General features: G+C 62.7%; 1 long non-coding RNA gene across 1 annotated transcript; it reads right to left on the bottom strand.

Annotated features, from left to right (window-relative positions):
• Positions 1 to 10,861: 10,861 nt before the first annotated feature.
• LOC147582142 (uncharacterized) lies at positions 10,862 to 15,081 on the bottom strand. The gene is made up of 3 exons (XR_015249853.1): positions 14,358 to 15,081; positions 13,580 to 13,782; positions 10,862 to 11,335 (listed from the first exon to the last, which is right to left on the bottom strand). It is a non-coding gene; the product is annotated as an uncharacterized LOC147582142 (long non-coding RNA).
• Between the last annotated feature and the right edge of the window lie 3,205 nt (positions 15,082 to 18,286).

The following is an 18,286-nucleotide window of genomic DNA, read 5'->3' as shown; positions in this document are numbered from 1 at the left end:
ACTCCAGAACTGCCCAAGGAGGCTGCGGTCGCACATGCTCAGCCCGTCACTCCGCGCAGGGTGCAGGCCCTCCGTGGGGACCCGTGCAGGAGGGGGCCGGCTGCCGGGCAGGGCGAGTGGAGGAGGGGAGCTCCGCAAGAAGGATTCTTGTGGCCACGGTGCTTCCGATCTCGGCTTTTACGCCCTCCTTCCCCGAAGTAACAGCCACCCGAGGTGTCATGGCCGCAAACCCACATGCGAAGCCCTCACCCCCAGCATCTCAGAACGTGACCGTGTTTGGAGATGGGGACTTTACGGAGGTGATAATGAGGTCATGTGGGTGAGTCCTGATCCAGTGCAACAAGTGTCCTTGTAAGGAGAGTAGGACACAGACAGGCAGAGGGCCGGCCATGTGAGGACACGGGGAGAGTGGTGGCCGTCAACACCCCAGGCAGAGAGGCCTCTGGGGAATCAGCCTGGATCTCAGACTCCCAGCCTCCAGAAGCATGAGGAGAGAAGTTTGGATCTCCATCCATTTCCGAGAAGGAAACTGAGGCAGCAAGTGGTGTGGCGGCTGGCCCAGGGTCCCTCTGACAGTGGGGCACATGCACGCGGGGTGTGTGGATTTCAATTTCTGGTTCTGCTGCCCAGAGGGAAATAAGGGGACACGTGTGTCCAGGGAATTCACGGGGCGGGTGGACACTGGGCCACACGGATGTTCATGGGGAGGCGGCGGGAGACGTGTGCGTGACGCTGGCTGGGGAATCAGTGTCCACTTGGGGCCCGCCACACAGCCAGCGTCAGAGCGAGGACGTGGGCCCTGAGGGTGGGCAGCGGCCCACAGGCGGGAGCTGGGTGCAAACCCAACCCCCCCTCCTCCACAGCGCAGGCCCCCAGCAGTTTACCGTCCACGTGTCACCTGATCCGAGAGGTGGGGGTCATCCCCATTCTCCAGATGAGGAGGCTGATACCGGGACGGCCTCAGTGACCGGCCTGCGGTCACCTCGGAGAGGGCTCCCTCGGGCGAGGGGCTAGTCCAGAGGAGGCTCCGGGACCGCTGTGTGCGAAAAAGAGCAAAGGGAGACTTTCTGCCTTGTGGTCTGTCTGGGTGTTCTGTCTGTGGTAAGCTCTTCCTTCTAGAAGGTTCCTTCCCTCCACCTTCTCCTCAGGCCCTTCCAGCCACACTGGCATACCAGGGGGTCACAGGACACAAGTTGGTGGTTCTTTCTGGAGCGTTTGGGGGTGGGCAGGGAGTGTTAAAGATTTAGGAAAGACTCTGTTACAGAATAGAAAGCCCGAGGAGTTTGGGATGGTCCGTCCTCACTGGACCGTGAAGAAGGTGGGTGTCCAGTCGCCCCCCCCCCCCCCCCCCCCCCCCGGTGCGCTCACTCACCTGCCGTCAGGTGAGCCCCTGGGGTTGCGAGGAGCTGGGTTTACAGCCAGGCAGACCCAACCTCCCAGAGAGGGCAGGCGGTACAGGGCACTCAGGGACAGGAGGCCGCAGAACCCTCACCTCTGCGCCCCTCCTACTTCCGGTCTGTGGCCACGGTGACGGTGATGATGAAAGCTCTGCGGACGGTGCCCGCCCCCATCCCAGGGTACCCCACCCCTGCCTGGCGGGCCCAGGCGGCCGAGACCTCGCTTCGCGCAGAAAGCTGTGACAGCAGCCCAGCCAGGGGGACACACGGTCCTTTGTGGGGACAGGAGGGAAGCGGGCATGGGCGTCCTGCCCAGCTGCTGGCATCAGACGGGCGTCTGGTCTGTGTTTGCTCCCTGTCTTCCCGCAGCCAGGCTGGAGAAGTGCCCCTTCCACCGGCTGCAGGGGAGCGACCATGTCCTTTCCCTGGTGTGCTCCAGGACCAGGACCACAGTGGTTTCAACAGACCCCAGCCTCCGGCCAGGTACCGCACTTCCCCAAGCCCCCCTGAAAACTCCGGGGGCATGGGGGTGCCGTGGCCACCAACACCATGGGTGCCTGGGCCTTCCAGCCCCTCCCACCTCCACCAGCCCCTCCCACCTCCATCCGGTCCCTCCCACTCCACAAGACCCTCCCAACTCCACCCAACCCCTCCCATCTCCTCCAGGCCCTCCCACCTCCACCCAGCCCCTCCCATCTCCTCCAGCCCCTCCCATCTCCACAAGCACCTCCCACCTCCACCAGCCCCTCCCACCTCCATCCAGTCCCTCCCCCAACTTCCATCCTGTGCCCCACCTCCACCAGCCCCTCCTGCCTCTATCCAGTCCCTCTCATCTCCACAAGCCCCTCCCACCTCCACCCAACCCCTCCCATCTCCTCCAGGCCCTCCCACCTCCACCCAGCCCCTCCTATCTCTTCCACCCGGCCCCTCCCATCTCCTCCAGCCCCTCCCATCTCCACAAGCCCCTCCCACCTCCACCAGCCCCTCCCACCTCCATCCAGTCCCTCCCCCAACTTCCATCCAGTGCCCCACCTCCACCAGCCCCTCCTGCCTCTATCCAGTCCCTCTTATCTCCACAAGCCCCTCCCACCTCCACCCAACCCCTCCCATCTCCTCCAGGCCCTCCCACCCCACCCAGCTCCTCCTATCTCCTCCACCCAGCCCCTCCCATCTCCACCAGCCCCTCCCACCTCCACCAGCCCCTCCCACCTCCATCCGGTCCCTCCCCCAACTTCCATTCCGCCGCCCCACCTCCACCCAACCCCTCCCATCTCCTCCAGGCCCTCCCACCTCCACCCAGCCCCTCCCACCTCCACCAGCCCCTCCCACCTCCATCCGGTCCTTCCCATCTCCACAAGCCCCTCCCACCTCCACCCAACCCCTCCCATCTCCTCCAGGCCCTCCCACCCCACCCAGCTCCTCCTATCTCCTCCACCCAGCCCCTCCCATCTCCACCAGCCCCTCCCACCTCTATCCAGTCCCTCTCATCTCCACAAGCCCCTCCCACCTCCACCCAACACCTCCCACCTCAACCAGCCCCTCCCCCCTCCACCCAGCCCCTCCCATCTCCACCAGCCCCTCCCTCCTCCACCAGCCCCTCCCACCTCCATCCAGTCCCTCCCCCAACTTCCATCCCCCACTCCACCTCCGCCCAACCCCTCCTACCTCCACAAGCCCCTCCCACCTCCATCCAATCCCTCCCATCTCCACCCAGCCCCTCCCACCTCCACGCCCCTGCCCCACATCCATCCTCCTCCCTGCCGCCATCCATCCAGCCCATCCCACCTTCATCCCCCTCCCTTACTTCCATCCTCTTCCCCCACCTCCACCGAGCCCCTCCCACCTCCACCCAGCCCCACCCCCTCCTCCACCCAGCCCTTCTCACATCTACCAGCCCCTCCCCCTCATCTACCAGCCCCTCCCCCACCTCCAACCAGCCCCTCCCACATCCACCAGCCCCACCCCCCCATCTCTCCCGCGCCCGCTGGACATCCACCCTCCCCTCCCACACTCACCCAGCACCCCCACACTCAGCAAGGATGACTATGTCTTGGCTCCTGCCAGATGTCCGGGTGTGTCCTTCCTGCCTCCCTGCTCCGTCCAGCTGCTCTAGGTTCTTACTGAGCGCGTCTGTCCCAGCTGCACACCTCCCCTCTGTTCGGAGCCCATCCTTCCGGCCCAGTCTCCCCAGGTGTGTCCAACACAAACCCGAGCCCAGCCCCAGCCCGGAGTTTTCGCGGGGGTCCCACTGCCCTCGGGCAGGAGCCTGGACTCCCAGCCTGCCTCCCGCTGCTGCCTGCAGCCCCTCCTCACACCGCTGGGCCTTGGCACGGCTGCTCCCTCGCCTGGAACGCCCTTCCTGCCGCCCCCGAGAACTTCCCCCCGGGGCGTCCTGGACCTCCTGGGAAGCCACTGCCTCTCGCTGTGCCCGCCAAGCGCCTGTCGCCGTGCTGGGCACATGCTAGGTGCTCAGTAAACACGGGCAGAGTTCCAGACGGCTGCGGCTGGCTCAGGCCCCTGGTGAAGGAAGCCCCAGAACATTTCACCACCTGTTACCTTTGCATAGACTTTGCGCCAGGGCAGAAGCCCCCGGATACCTCTTCCGGGTGAGGTCACCACATGGGAGCAGACGCCTCAGGCTAAACGAGTAAGCAGGAAGCCTCGAGGACAGAGGGTGACAAGACAGCGGGCTCCAACGGTTGTGGTTTGACCAGCCCTGGGCCAGCGCGCGGACCTGTCCGGCCCGCGCTGGACTGGCTGGGGGTGGCCACGCGTGATGGCTGAGTGGTGCCCCCCCAGACGTGACATATTTGGACATGGGGTCTTTAAAGAGGTGACTAGGGTAAAATGAGGTCGCTAGGGCCGTGTCCTTATAAAAAGGGAGATTAGGACACAGACACAGGGGCACAACCAGGTGAGGACGTGGGGAGAGGATGGCTCCCTGCCAAGGAGAGAGGCCTCACGCCTTGACCTCGGGCCTCTGGCCTCTGGAAAGCGTGAGAACAGATGTCAGCGTGTGGTTCTTTGTTACGGTGGCCCCGGGAAGCCAGTTTGCCGCGCCTCCTAGGTTGGGCAGCGGGTGTCAGCGGTGGGGATGGGGTTTCTGGGAAGGTTTCGGGAAGTGATAGATTCTGGGAAGCCCCTCTGCCCTCCGCCACCCGCCCGCCTGGAAAGGCGGCACCTGCTTTGAGACCATGGGGGCCGCCAGGGACAGCGATGGGCAAAGCAGTGACAGCAGCAGGGCCCCTGAGTGGCCATCTGAGTCCCAGGCTGCTTGCTGGTGGGAGAGACCCGCTGTTTAGGCCCCTGCAGGGCGGGTGTCCTGTCCCTTGCAGCGCTCCTGGCTGACCAGCACAGGCCTGGCCTCTCCGTCCCCCCTGTAAGGGGCCGGCTTCTTCCCCGTGCCCGCGCTTGACCCCCGGCCCATCTGGGGCACCTGCACCGCAGGCCCCAGGCCACAGAGGCACCTCCTATCTCTCGCCGGTCTCAGCAATCACTTCTGCCAAGCCGACCTTCTTTGTGACAACTGTTTGGGGAGGACGGTATTGACGACGTGTCCGGGCTGTGACACTCATCCTGCCTGGTCCCCGCCCAGCCCCTTGGCCCCGGGGCACGAGGCCTCGAATGCTTGTCATCGGAACCCCAGTGTCCTGTGTTGGCAGAAGGACCCAGGGCCCAGTTCCTTGCTGTGCGGTCTGACACGAATTCCTGGCCCTTTCTGGGCCTCGGTTTCCCCACATGCAGACGGTGGGAGGTCCAGGGTGCAAGTGAGTAGAGACAGAAGGGCAGGCGGCTGTTTGTCCCTGTGTTTGGAGGGCTCTGGGAGTCCCCCTACCCCAACCTGAGCTCCATCCAGGCGGCCTCACGACCTTTGCTTGCAGCCGGGGAAAGTCAATCCTAATTAGGCTGTTCAATCTCAAGGTTGTTTCAAGCTGCGTCTCCCCACCTGTGCGCCAGGCCAGCCAGGGTCCGGCTGCCAGGAAGGGAGAGGTGGGGGCTCGAGCCGGCCCTGACACCTGCCTCGCCAAGCCCCGCTGCAGGGGTGCGGTGGGCTTGCGGAGCACGCGGAGGGCTTCTCTCTTTGCTACTGACCCCGTTCTGCAGCAAACTCTACTGCTACCCTCAAAGCCCTCTGGGCAGCAAGCACTCGGAACACAGCATGTCTAGGGCGAGTGTGGGGGTCCTTGGGGGGGGGGGGAGCCCTACAGGGCCTGGCTGCTGCACCACCCTGACTTGGGAGATCAGGCCATGGCTGACCCCCTGACCCTGCCAGCTCCCCGCCGTGCCCCTGCCAGGGCCTGCCTCGCACGCTGCCGGAGTCCTCCGTCTCGGTCCTCGGCCCCCCACTTCTGTTGTGACCTCTCGGCCCACAGGAAGCTGACCACGACGGGAGAGCAGGCTGCTCCTGGCCACCCCACCCGACCCCCCAGACTCTCCTGGAAGGGCCCAGGAGGGCAGGGACCCACCCGAGCAGGCAGCGGCCAGGGCCCAGAAGGCCCTGTCCCGTTCGTTCGGCAGATGTCCTGAGGAGATGGGAGCCCAGAGGGTGACGGGAAAGCCACAGCCTTCTTCCCCGGACCGCAGTGCCCAGCTCTCTCTCTGCGTGACGGACGTCCGGCCAGTCGCCCGGGCAGATTCACACTGCTCCTACCGACCAGGCCGCGTGAGCAGAACCCGGCCTGCCTTGTCCCCTCCCCGCACCCCCACCTGGGTCACTGCACCACGCAAGCGTGGCCGCTCGGCGCGGACGCGAGGCCTTCTGTGTCTGGCTGTGCTCACTCTGCCGTGCATCTGGGAGAAGCGCCCAAGTGACGTGTGTGGCTGGAGACCGCCACATCACGCCCCGTGGTCTCCGCCGTGCGGCCGCACCTCGGTTTACCCGTGCGCCCGTGGGTGGCCGTCTGGGCCGTGTCCGCGCGGCTGCCCTGAGGCCGTCCCGGGTCTCTGGGTGCACCCGGCGCGTCTCCGCTGGGAGCTCACGGCCGGGGGACCGCACGCGGCCTGCTCCTCGGCCCCCCCCCCCCCATCCCCGTCTCGACACTGCCTCCTCTACGGTGGTGCAGAAACGTCTCGCTGCGGTTTCGGTCTGCGGTTCCCCGACGGCTGATGAAGCTGAGTGAGTCGGGGGGGCCCCACGGCGCCTCTTCCCACAGCTGACGGCGACACCCCTGCGGAGGGCGCCCGAGCCTGAGGATTTCAAGACGCAGACTCTGGCGCCCGGGGAGCCCAGCCCTGCAGACCCGGGGCGGGGGCGGGGTGTGGAAGAGCCAGGCAGCGCGGAGCAAGCTGGGCTCCAGCTCCTGGAGGTGGGCACTCCCCTCACCGGGCAGCGCTCCTCCCCTCCCCCAGGGCCCCGGGGCCTGTCCCCTCCCTGCTGCAGGGTGTTCCCAGGCTAGGCCTGTGTCCTTCCAGGAAACCCTCAGCTCCTGGCCCAGCTGGGGGCTCGAGGAAGACCCCCCGGGTGGGGCCGTGCCCCGGTGCCCTGTGCGTTAGGAGGCCTCCGCCTTCCCTTCTGCCATGGAGCCTCGGGCCCCCTTCCCGGCCGTGCCTCAGTTTCTCTGGCTCCTAAATGCGCGGATTTGAACTCAAAGCTCTAGCACAGGCCTTCCAGCTGAGAGCATCTCTCTTGGTTAAAACCATACAAACCATATAAACAAATTCTGTGAGGTTCCAAAATCAGAGGACAAGCGCCTCACTGCATGGTGCTCTGCACACCCCCTCCTGCAGTGAGTCTCCCGGGCTGACCCATCCTTCCCTTGTTTCTTCTGTTCACGCTCCACTTCTGGTGTTTCCCGTGGCGCCGTGCAGCGCTCATGCGGACCTTGTAAACGGCTGCGTACTATTCCATCCGGCAAGCCAGCCCCGTCCCTCGGCCCTTCCCCTGCCGCTGGACCCGCGTTCCGGTTCCTGGCGAACGGCACAGCAAGGGTGGATGGGCGACTGCGTGCACGTCCCTCTCCTCCACGTATTTGGGACTATTTCTTTAGGATGCACTCCCAGAAGCAGAATTTCTGGGTTGCGGTCCACGAACGTTTTTGTTGTTTAATGGCTGATCTAAGTTTCCATTTCAGACTCATTATCCCAATTTATAAAGTCAACAGCAAAGCATGGGACGCGGCAGCCAGCTCACCCCCCAGTGCCAGCTCTGCTGTTCCAGAACGTTTTGATTTCATGGCTGGAAAGAGACCCCCCGTGGGTTTAGCGTGCGTGTGTGTACGTCTCCTGGCAGCGGGGACAGCCCTCGGGTGGGGCCGCGTCTCGGGGGAGCCAGGCTCAAAAGAGGTTTTATTCTCTGCTCCTTGAGGAGACCGACCCTTGGAGGGAAGGTCTGCCCACCGTGGGAGAGCGCTGGGCAGGTGCCAGGGCCCCTGGGTTCCCGCCTCCCCTGGACCAGGCAGCCAGAGCCAGGTCCCCAAGAAAGTAGCTTGGCCCGGCCCCCTCCTCCCCAGGAAGGCGCATCCTTGGGATCACCGGCTGGATTCCCAGGGGACCCTCGGCCCCCTGGTACCTGGGCCTGCCGAGGCTCAGGGTGCTCCCTCCCTCTGGGGCCCTCCTGGGACCGCTACCCCCCGAGCCAGCCTCCATGCTCCCACTGCTCTGGGGGTCCAGTGGCGGCGCCTCGGACTGGCGTTCAGGGCCCTTCACGTGCCAGCCTCCAGGGACCTCCCTGTGTCCCCTCTGGGCCCTGGACCGGGCACCACTCTGCCTCTTGGCCCTTTTCTAAGCCGGACGCAGGTACCCTGGAGGGAAGGGAGCTGGCATGTTGCTTCCGGGGCTCAGGCACATGATGGCAGGCCTGTGGCGCCTCAGTTCCCCCATCTGCGAAATGGGACAGCGTCCCCTATGTGGCGGGACTCCTTCAGGATTTGCAGACATGCTAGGCCAGGCTGGCGTTAGAAGGTTCAGGAGATGCTGACCGTCACTGCTGCTGTGGCGAGCGGGGCCCCAGAGTCGGGGGGGACGCACGGCAAGCGGGGCCGCAGAGTGGGCGGGGGGACGCACTGGGCGAGCCGGTCTGAGTGCTCCACCTGCAGGGAGGGCTCCCGTCACGGGAGGACGGAGGAGGGCCGGTGCCCTGCTGGCCTGAGTCTGAGGCCCGAGGGACCGGGTGGTCGCCTTGATCGTGACCCCTGGAGGGGGCAGCTCCGTCCAGCCCGTGCGTGGGATCGCTGCCGCCGGCCCTGCGGGAGGGGCGTGTTTCCAAGTTTCCAAGCTGGGCTTGTGGTATCAGAAGTTTCTCCAAAATACCCATTCGCTCTTGGCCGCGCAGCTGTTTTTCCTTAAAAAGAAAAACACAAATCAAACCCAAAACAACCAAGTGGGGCTTCAGTGGCGTGCTGGCCAGGCTGCTGTCGGAGAGCGAACAACGCGAACAGCTGTGCTGGCCAATTTCGGCTTAAAGGAGCTCTGGCCCTCCCTGCTGAAGTCGCTGTGTGAAGGGCCAAGCACTGTCCACCCACAGGCCCATCAGGCCCCCCTGAGGACAGAGGGGCAGCGGGGCCTCCCGCTTGGAGCCTTTGCACAGGCTGTTCCCTCTACCTCTGACACTGTTCCTTCGATGTCCTCCCTGCAGCTCCTCCTGTGGGGGCTGTTCCCACCCAACCCCCGCTCCCTGCCTCTCACCCATCCGTGCGACGCATCTGCTTCCGTCCCACGGACGTGCTGTCTGTGGATGTGGGCTGGGCCACGGCTCTGTGGTTCTCCTCGGGGTCTCTGAGCCCCCTGCGCATACGACAAGCATCCGGTTACTGCTGGTTGCACGAAGGCCTTCCTGGACTGGGCACCTGCTGGTTCCCGGGGCACAACAGTGCATCACCTGGGCCTCTGCCCTCTGCGATCGCCTTTTTTTTTTTTTTAATTTTTTTTAACGTTTATTTATTTTGGGGACAGAGAGAGACAGAGCATGAACGGGGGAGGGGCAGAGAGAGAGGGAGACACAGAATCGGAAACAGGCTCCAGGCTCTGAGCCATCAGCCCAGAGCCCGATGCAGGGCCCGAACCCACGAACCGCGAGATCGCGACCTGAGCCAAAGTCGGACGCCTAACCGACTGAGCCACCCAGGCGCCCCTGCGATCGCCTCTTTAAAGCTTCATGCAATTAGCAGGGAGGTAGGATGTCCTTGCGGAGCCCACGCTAATGCTGGTCATTGCAACACCCCGTTTCTGAATTGCACGGCCAGGCAGACTCAACCCAGCCTCACCTCCTCTAGGGAGCCCTCCTGAGCCCTTCCCCGTGCTTCCCTCCATCAGAGCCCCGCTCGGGCTGGCCACCCCCACCCTGCATCTGCCCGTTCTCTGACGGCTGTTCCGGGACACGGGGCACAGGGAGCAAAGCAGGGAGCCCCTGCTCCTGTGGCCCGGACATCTGGGGGGAGAGGCAGATTCAAACAGGAAACAATAAGGAGAAACTGTTAACGAGTAAAAACATAAAATGCCAGACAGCAGCACGTTCTGTGGGAAAAGTAAAAATGGGCAAGGGCAGAAGCAGGGAGACGGTCAGAGGCTCCCGCAGGGCCATCCCAGCTGCCGCTCGTGGCTCAGAGCAGCAGAGGTGGGGAGAAGGTTCTAGATCGTCTGCAGGTGGCACCTGTAGAACTTGCTGCTGGGTTGCACACACCATGCGAAGAGAAGGGAGTGACGGCCACGGTCCAGTCAAGTGGAAGGGGGGGCGGATAGTCCCCAGGATGGAGACCCCGGCGGTCAGTTTGGCTTTGAAGGTGGTGGGGAGGCAGGTGGGCAGGGCAGGCTACAGAGGGGCTTTGCCTGAGCCCTGCTCTGCCCTTCGTGAGCCTGGCCACCTGGAGCGAGTGACAGGCTCCCGAGTCCGGCTTCCCAGCTGTGCAAGGGAGACACGGCCCCGCCGGGCGGCTGTGGGAGAGCGGCCTGGCCTGCGCGGAGGAGCCCTCCACCAAGGGGTCCAGGTGGCCGCCGTCCTCCCGAACGTGTGTCCTTCACCCCGTCCTGGGCCCCAGCTTCCTGGAGCCCCCGGGAGTCATTCGGGGCCCCAGCTCAGATGCCACGGGCCGACCTCGCGCCTGCATATCCTCTCTGCCTCTGGCTTTGCGGGCGCAGCAGTTCCAGCCCCTTGTCCCCGAACCTGGGGACCCCTCCACGGGGACATATGCGGGTGGGGCCCTCGTCACTGCAAGGGTGGACCTGAGGAGGGGGTGCCCGTGAGCGGGGGGGGCGGTCTGTGAGGAGGGGTGTCCCGTAGACAGAGGGCAGGCCGGGAGGGACGTGCTGTGTCCACAGCGGCCTGGGACCCCTCCCGTGGGCAGAGCCCGAGGACGCGGCCCTCAGCGGCCAAACCCCGAGCCTGGCTTCACTTCTCGCCAAGGTCCTTCACTCGGCTCTTTCTAGAAGACAAAATAAGCTGGTGGGAAACCAGCATCACTAGGCCTGGTGACTAGTCTGGCGGGTGGGTGGGGGGGGGGGGGTCCAGCGTCTCCACAGTCCGTGCCTGCCCCGCTGGGACCAGCCGGCCGCTGTGCACCATCAAGAGGGTCCCCTGGTCTCCTTCCCCCCACCGGGCCCTCGCCCCTGCCTGCTCCTTTCCCCCGTGGCCTTGGCCTGGGGTGTCCTCCGGGAAGCCTCCCCTGGGCCCCCCACCCCTGGGTCCTTCTCCCTCCAGCTGAGCCTGGCCTAGCACCCTGTTTTCTCTAATGTCTGCTCCACAAAGCTAGAGAGCTCACCCGGTAACAGGCTCCGTGGTAGGCAGCCAACAGAGAGCCGCGTGCCTCATCCCCAGGCGTTCTCTCGTTCACGGAAGAGGAAACCCAAAGCACAGAGAGGGCAGGTGCCTCGCCCAGGGTCACACAGCCGGCAGGGGTGGAGTTGGGGTTCAGACCGGCGCTGGGCTCCGGCGTCTGCCGCCTTCTGCCCTTGCTTGCCCTCAGCCCCGGGCACGGTTGGGTCCGCCCACGGCAGAGCGGGGGCTCCTAAGAGTATGCAAAATGCAGGAGCGCTCAGATACGATTCTCCCCACTTTCCAGGGGAGGAAACTGAGGCCCGGGCAGTTAGCGCGTCCCTTGCGTGTCCCGAGAGGCTGCGTCCAGACTGGAGCCAGCGGTCCTCTGAGCCCCAGCTGGCCCGGCCCCGGGTTTGAGGCCAGAGAGTTGACGCGTGCGTGGGCTCACCCCGGGGCTCGGTCACTCCACCTCCCTGAACCTCACCTTTCTCAACCTTGGGCGATTGGGGTGGGAATTCAGTCCTACAAGCCAGAGTGCCCTGAACTTTAACCTCCCCGGTAACGGTTGAATGCAGATCCCGGGTCAGTGGGACTCACCTTACCGTCACGTCTCGGGGGGGGAACCAAAGCTGCCTGACAGCAGCCCACGCTGTAAGCAGCAAGGACGAGACCAAGCACTCAGAGGCCCCTGAGCCAGCCCTCCACCCGTGTCACTGCCCAGGGCGCCCGGGCACACGGGGCCAGGGGCAGATTTAGGGCTCAGCAAACTGAGTCCTTTGCGTTGGCCATGGAGCTCACGGGGAGACAGAGTGTTCACAGCTGTTGTCAGAACTGCAGAATTTGCCAGTAATTTGGAGAGAACTGGCCCGAGCGCAAGGGACAGCTGGGGCCCGTGAGCACGGATCCGTATCCCCTCTTCCCCGAGCGAGGAGTTGTTTGCTCTCGCGCTGGGGGCAGAGGCACCAGGCGTTATATTTTTCTCGGAATATAAATGAACCCTGGGCCTCACTCCTATGACCCTCAAATGGGAAAAAAATCGCATCGGCCCTACATCTGGTGGCAGAATCAGGAGGACAAAGCTCCAGCATGGCACGAGGGCTGGCCACATGGGCCCATGGCACCGAGCACCAGCTGGTCCCCAGGCCTGGGCCCACAGCCCCCGCACTCAAGGGACTCCAGTTAGGATCTAGGAGGAGGCAAGCTCAAGGTGCCGGAACCTCCCCGTCCCCGTCCACACGGCCTCTGCTGCTGTGACTTTCCTGCGCATCTCAGGGTGTGAGGCCAAATGTCTTCCTCCTACACAACACACGACACTGGGAAGGGGGACATGACCCCACACAGTGGGGACCCCCGGACCCATCTATCTGCTGGACTCTGAAGTCTACACCCTCCACCAGGAGCCTGTGGCCCTGAGATCTCATGCTTCCCCCTCCCCCTGCCTCTCCAGCTGGGACGACTCCCCATCCCCCTCTGGGACACACGTCTCAGGCCACCGTCCGAGCTGTTCTTTTCCACGGCTCGCAGGACAGCTTTCCTTCTGTCTCATTTTACATCAAAGCTGTATGCGCTTGTGATCTAAGGAATTATATCATTCCCAAGGCTTGTTATGAACCCGCCCACTACACCAACTGTTCTTCCCCAGAGGCAACCACTTCCTTTTTCCTTTTGAAACTAATTCTTTGGGTGTTTATGTCTGTATTCCAAAATAGCCTTCTTGTGTTGCCGATTCTTGCTTTTTTCAGCTTGGTCAATAGTACTGACTTCCTTTATGGAGGAGAGGCACTAGCTTGCTCTCATCCCTACTCCCACCCCACACACGCCTTCTCATCATCCCTCCCGATCACAGAGAGTGTGGTGTGGAGTGGATTCATATGATCATGTAAATGTAACCCACAGCAGAGCCAGCAGAGCCAGGTCATATACGATGATCACTTTATCCGCCTTACGTTTTTTCCCCTATAGTTATCAATTGCTATGTTATTTTATCTGGTTTTCGTGTGTGTGTGTGCTTATTCCTAACTCAACACCAAACTCTTTGTCTTGTCTAAATCTCCAGAGCTTTGGGGGCACCTGGGTGGCTCAGCTGGTTAAGCGTCCGACTCTTGATCTCAGCTCAGGTTTCGATCTCGGGGTCGTGGGTTCACACCCCTCGCTGGGCTTTGCGCGGAGTGTGAAGGCTACTTAAACAATAAACAAGTAAGTGCCCAGAACTTTGGACACACCAGGTGTTCTGCATCTTGCTTGGTCTGAGTTGACTCCCTCGTGGGGCAGAGCTCACGCTCTGTTGGCTTTGGTGTCTGGCGGGGACCTGCTTCCTGGTTCACAGATGGCGCCTTCTGCTTATTTCTCACAAGGCAGAGGGGGTAAGGGGGGCACTCTGAGGTCTTTTTGGTAACAGCACTGATCTCATTCTTGGGATCTCATGACCCAAGCACCCGCCAAAGGCCTCCCCCTAACGCCGTCACATTGGGGGTTAGGGTTTCAACGTACGAACCTGGGGGTGGGGCTGCAGATATTCAGTCTATAGCACTGGGTAGAATTCTAGTCTGGAAATCATTTTCCTACAGAAGAAGCTGGGCAGGGGCCAACCGCGTAGGACTGGCTCCATCCCCTTCTCGTCAGTGTAGCCCTCGTCAAGTCCAAAGCCGTTCCCACTCCTAATTCCTTATAAGTGACCTTGCCCTCTTGTATTACCTACTGAAGAATAAAAAATAAAAATAAGTTAACTGTCGAGCAGTCTCATTTGGCCCACACTCCTGTGTCCTTCAACTTAAAAAAACAACAAAACAAGAAAAGCCAGTCTCGGTCTCCTCTTGTGGTCATGGGAGCTGGACTGCAAATCCAGAAATAATCAAAGGAACAAATCGTGGCTGTGTTTTCCCCTCAAGCCCATCAAGTGTGGAGCTGCGGGAACATAATGAAGACTGCCATCAGCTCACTGTTGTCAGAAATCTGGCCCGTTGGGTCTGCGTGCTGTGGGCGCTGGCCGTAGGACCCTGGGGAGTGAGCCTGGCACCGGTGGGCCCGCGGGGGGGAGCGGCCAGCACTGTCGTCCCCGCCCGGGGCACCTGCACCTTTCTGGAACACACCTGGCTGCCCCTGCATCAGCCCCTTGGCGCTCTCCGTGGCCCTCCCTGCTGGTGACAGCCGACCTCCCAACTCGGGGTGGCCCCAGAGGCCCTCCCCCGCCCCGTGCCATGGGCGATCCTGCGGGAGGGGAGCAGACTGTCCCCTCCTCCCACCTACCTCGCGTTTGAGTGTGATTATCTCACCTACAAGCACCGGTGGGAAGGATAAAATCACCGGGCTGCCTTCCCAGCTGTGCAGACCGAGGTTAAGGGCTCGGGCCTCTGGGCCTCAGTCTCCTCATCTGTAAAGCGGGGAGAAGAAAGCTACTTTGAAAATGAAAGCAGTTAACAAGATGCGGCTTGACAAGTGCCTGGCACACAGTAGGTCCTCATGTTTGCTGCAGAACAGTCTGCCAAAAAGCCGGGGGTCCTTGGTTGGCCCAAATGCTCGTGACAGACCCCAGAGGCTCTGACTGGAGAAGCCCCAGGCTTGTCTGACGTAAACCGCAGCCCCCTTGGCCCCGGCCCCGGAACTGCAGCCTTCTGGGATTGGAGGGGCTCCCGCCAGGAAGGGCTGGGCCGCCAGCTCCCTCTGGTTCTCATTAGGACTCCTCACCCCCCCTCCCCTGCTGGGCCGCATCCCTCCTCACAGTCGCCTTGGGACCCTCACGGCCCAAGTCCCTGCAGCTCGCCAGGGTCAAGCCAGAGGACTTGAACCTTCCAGAAAGGAGGTGGAATAGACCCCAGGCTGGGCCGGGGATGCTGAACCAGGTGGCCTGCGGGCCTCCGGACGTGGGTGAGGACGGGCTGGGCCGGGCAGACCCCGAGACAGAGGCAGAGACTGGGACGCAGGATAAGGAGCCGGCCCTTACCTGAGGCTCTAGGGGACCCCAAAGGGTGTGCACTCCCTAGAGGTGGGGTTGAGCGAGCGGGGTGACCGGGGCGGGGCAGGTGGGGCTGATCGGGGGGATATCTAGGAGGTCACTAGGCACCTGGTCAGGCGCTGGGACAGGGCTCCCTGTGTCCCCAAGGCCTGCCGTGGTGCTCCGATCACCCTTTCCTGGGCCATGGCTCTTGGGTCTTTACCCTCAGGGTCCCCTTCCTGGGCAGGCCACTGGCGGTCCACGGGTCTAAATCACCAGGGCCTCGGGTACCGATGCCTTTGTGGGAGACTCGAGCAGATGTTCAGCAACCTCCGCCCTCTTCACCAACGCGCTTTTGTGGGTGGGTAGTTTCCCTCCGTGACAGCTCTGCCCGGCGTTCGGGCAGGTGGGGTGGGTGCTGGGTGGGTGGGGTGCCCACGGCTCTGGCCGGCCGGTCAGGGCCGGCACCTCCGGCGGGCAAGGGCACACACAGGCCCACAGGACCCTGCATATGTTCAGCCTTAAGTCCTTTTGGAATCAGAAGGAAACGTGAAGATACGCATATGTAATATGAAGATATGAATATGTAATAAGAAATACGGCCTGGGCACATTCATCTTTGGACTAACATGGCTGTAAGATACGATTAAAAAACCTTTGTTTGGTGTATGTAACTTATTGTCACGTTGGCTAACATACGGCGTATGCATCGTGCTCTTGGCATTGGGGCTAGATTCCCGTGATTCATCGATTACACACAACGCCCAGTGCTCATCCCAACAGGTGCCCTCCTCAGTGCCCATCTCCCATTTTCCCCACCCCCATTCCCCCATCAACCCTCAGTTTGTTCTCTGTATTTAAGAGCCTCTTATGGTTGGCCTCCCTCTCTGTTGGCCTCTCACTTTTCCTTCTTTTCCCCTATGTTATCTGTTGAGTTTCTCAAATTCTACGGAGGACTGAAATCATATGATCTGTCTTTCCCTGATGATCTGATATTCACCTTTATCTGTCCCTTGCTCAGCCTAATACGCTCTAGTTCCATCTATGTTGTCGCAAATGGCAGGATTTCATCCTTTTTCATCTCCGAGTAGTATTCCATGGGGTGTGAATAGACCCCACCTCTTCTTTATCCGTTCACCAGTCAGTGGACATTTGGGCTCTTTCCATAATCTGGCTGTGATTTGTGATGCAAATCTTCTGATTATGACTTTCGGGCGCAGAAGACCCTCACTGGGTTCGTTTGGACCCTCTCACGACAAGGCGTCGAAACGTGACTCAAACCAGCTTAATCTAAAAGGGCAGTTGCCTGACTCAGTGGCTGATATGGGCACAGCTTGTTCCGGGGCCTGGACAGAGTTGTCCGGGCCCAGGCCCCACCTGTGGCTCTTAGACCGGCTCTCTCCTCCCTCGGCGGCCCCCTGGTGCCAGCTCAGCCGGCAGTGTAAGGAACGCCCCTCCGTGACCCTGGGAGCTCCTGGCCGGTTAGCAGCAAGTGGGGGTTTCTGTCCCTGGGGACCTCCCAGTGACAGCGCTGGGCCGGTGCATGAGGCAGTGCTCTTGGGGGTGCAGACATCGGTCTTACCTGGGGGCCAGTCCCCCCACTTCCTTCCTTCTCTGCATGGTGCCAACCCCAGGTAAGCTTCAGGAACCTTCCGAGGGCAGCCTCCTTTGGTTCTGACAGGTTTTCGGGTGGGAGGTGGCTGTGCCTGCCTTAGGCCACCAGGACAGGCTCCAGTGTCCTGGTCCAATGGACGTGGTGCTCCCCGGGGGGTCCGAGGCTCAGACACTGCGCGTGTGGGACGTGGCGGGCGTCGGAGGCTGGAGGAGGCTCCTCGGTGAGCTGGCGGGGCACCGCCTGTGCTCAGTGGCCCGCATCTTCCCGGGGCTTGGAGGGCGCGAGGTGCATGTGAGCGCGTAGGTGTGAGTTCGGTCTGCTGTGAGCGCACGGTCACGGGCGCTGATGACCTCCTGTCTGTCCCCCGCATCCTCCCCCGCCCCCGGGGCTGCAGGCCAGCCCAGCCACGGGACGCGTCGCCGGCCACGCCTCGCTCCCCCTGAGCGTGAGTTCGTGGTGCCTTTAAAACAGGAGGCGTTGACACCTCTCTGAGCTGGTCCCCTTGGTGCCTGTGGGGAGACTGAGGCCTGTGGCCCGTGACCCTGCTTCACCTTCTGTGGCCTTCGGGGTCTCCCTGTCTGTGGGTCCAAGGCGGCTCAGACCTCACACCTATGCAGCTCGCCTCCCTCTGTGCCCTCCCGTGGGCCACAGGCCCGGGGACTTCTGCGCCCGGCTTGCTTGCGACCACGTGGCTCAGACCCTAAACGGCGCCCAGCTGCTCACAGGTGATGGGTGTCACGTCTTCGCCGTCGCAGCCTTTTGCAGACTTGCCGGCCTGTGATCGAAGGCAGCCGTCTCTGCCTGGGGGGCCACCCATCCACGGGACCACGTGTGACCCTCCACGGGTGTCTCTGGCTGTAGGTGTTTGACTGTAAACAAGAGACGCCCTCTGTCCCTGTGACCTCATCTTTCCTTGGCTCTCCCAAGCCGTCCGTTGGCAGGACCCCAGGAGCGCAATCAGGGCCCGAGGACCTTCCATCGCTTCCCTCGGACCCCAGGGAAGAGGCTGGCTTGGGGTTCTCTCCTAGTACACGGGGTGGGGCTGCGGCCCTGGGCGGGGAAGGGGCTGGGCAGGGCTGCCCGGTGCCCCCCACCCCGTCCCCACCGCTCGCCGTGCAGAGCGTATCCCCGTAAGCCTACCCTCCACACCACTTGGCACCTGGTGTGCCCTCACCGCGTGGGCACCAGACCGGGGCCGGGCACAGACAGTACCTCATTCACCCAGGTCTGCCAGCTGCGGGACCACGGCTACGGCCAGGAGAGGGCACAGGAGGTCCTGAGTCCACCTCAGACATTCTAGAATGGTGATCTGCCACTCACACTGGGCAGAGAGGGGGAGGGGCTTCTGCCGGGAGGCAGGCGCTGTGCCAAGCACTTGACCACTGGACCTGGGCCGTCTCTGAGACCCTTCATGCTGACTCTGTGAGGTGGAGACTCGAGGACCCATTTGACAGACGAGATGAGCTGACCAACTCAGGGTCTCACAGGCGGGGGCGGGGGGATCGGGATGCCAGGCCATGCCCCTGTGGCTCCAAAGCAATGCCCCCCGGGTCACATGGACTTTCTAAGGACAGGAAGACCCGAAGACCCCCTGAAATCCCACCAATGAGACTCAGGCTGCGCAAAGCCTGGCAGAGCCTTTTGCGTGGTGATGA

This window comes from Puma concolor, chromosome B1 (assembly GCF_028749965.1).
Source record: "Puma concolor isolate L17-30 chromosome B1, mPumCon1.1.hap2, whole genome shotgun sequence".
NCBI lineage: Eukaryota > Metazoa > Chordata > Mammalia > Carnivora > Felidae > Puma > Puma concolor.
Note: the sequence above shows the minus strand (reverse complement) of the source record. Positions and strands in the feature narration are given on the sequence as shown.